This window comes from Gossypium arboreum, chromosome 4 (assembly GCF_025698485.1).
Source record: "Gossypium arboreum isolate Shixiya-1 chromosome 4, ASM2569848v2, whole genome shotgun sequence".
NCBI lineage: Eukaryota > Viridiplantae > Streptophyta > Magnoliopsida > Malvales > Malvaceae > Gossypium > Gossypium arboreum.
Window position 1 is genome coordinate 75102202 of NC_069073.1, and position 1632 is coordinate 75103833.

Genomic DNA, 1632 nt, shown 5'->3' on the forward strand with positions numbered 1-1632 from the left:
CCATCAAGTTTTTGGCGCCGTTGCTGGGGACTAAGATATTAGGAATGCTTAATTTTTATTACTTTAGCCATTTTATTATTTTTATTGCAATTTAATTTTGTTTTTGTTTTAATTATTAAATTTTCTTTTATTTACTTCTGGCAGGTTTTTATAGTTTATGACTAGAAGAAACCCGTCAGGACCTTTGCTTTTTGATAGTGAGATCGAGAGGATAGCTCGCAGAAACCAAAGAGAAATAAGGTGAAGCCTACAATACATAGAGGAAGAGTGAGAGGGCGATATTCACACTAATATCGAGGAGATGGCTGAAAATCAAAATAATCCGCTACCTCCTGTGGTTGTTGCAAATCCAATAGATCAGAATCCGGCTCCTCGTACTATGTATACTTTAACAAGAACTAAATCGAGTATAGTCAGACTAGCTGTTGTTGCAAATAATTTTGAACTGAAACCTAACACGATTTAAATGATACAACAGTTTGTTCAGTTTGATGGTTTGTAGGAAGAAGATCCAAACACTCATTTAGCAAATTTTTTGGAATTCTGCGACAATTTTAAGATTAATGATGTTTCTGACGATGTCATTCGCCTTCGGTTATTTCCCTTTGCATTGAAGAATAAGGTTAAACAGTGGTTGAACTCCTTACCATGGGGGTCAATCACCACTTGGGAACAAATGACCGAAAAATTTTTGCTTAAATATTTTTCGTCGGCTAAAACGGCTATTAAGGAATGATATCTCTTCTTTTGTGCAGATGGATTTAGAAACACTTTATGATGCATGGGAGAGATACAAGGATCTATTGAGAAGGTACCCTCACCATGGGTTGCCTCTTTGGCTACAAGATCAAACTTTCCACAATGGTTTGAATCCCTCAACTAGACAAATGATCAATGCAGCTACTGGCAGAACCATCAATAATAAGACACCTGGAAAAGCTTATGAGTTCATCAAAGAGATGTCACTGAATAATTATGATAAACCGTAATTTATACATATTTCTATCCCATGCTTGGCACATTTTATGGATGATTTTTCCTTCAAATTGGTGAATTCGGTGCTCTTAATGCCTTAATTTCATGTTTTATACTTAGGTGAGTGTAGGAGAGTGAAAGAAACGAGAAATGGGCCAAAAAGGGAGAAAATGAGCCAATGTACAAAATCAACACGGCCTGGACTTCCTCACACGGGCAGACCACACGGTCGTGTCCCTTTGGCAAGGTCAAAGCACGATTTACACAGGTAGGTCACACACCCGTGCCAATTTAACAGCCTTGACCACTGCCTTAAACAATCGCACACGGGTGTGTCACACGAGCGTGTCCCTGCCGAGCCCAAGTTTAGTCCAATTTAGAAAAGGCCAATTTTCAGGGCTCTTAGGCATTCCAAAGCCTATTTAAACACCTGAAGAGGCACTTAGACGGGGGACGCAGAGGGGGAAGCAAGGAATTACTCAAGGAAAGCGGATCAATCCATCTCAGAAGCCAAATTCAACATCAAGACTGAAGATCTCCCTTCAAATTCCCTCAAGAGTTTTGGGTTTTCTTATGTTTTGTTATTTTTATTCTTTTGAGATGTTTTCTTTCATTAGTATGAACTAAAACCCCTAAATACCTAAGGGGAATGAAACC

General features: G+C 38.7%; 1 non-coding gene across 1 annotated transcript; it reads right to left on the reverse strand.

Moving 5' to 3' along the window:
• Positions 1-724: 724 nt before the first annotated feature.
• Positions 725-829, reverse strand: LOC128292255 (small nucleolar RNA R71). The gene has a single exon (XR_008282239.1). It is a non-coding gene; the product is annotated as a small nucleolar RNA R71 (small nucleolar RNA).
• Positions 830-1632: the final 803 nt, after the last annotated feature.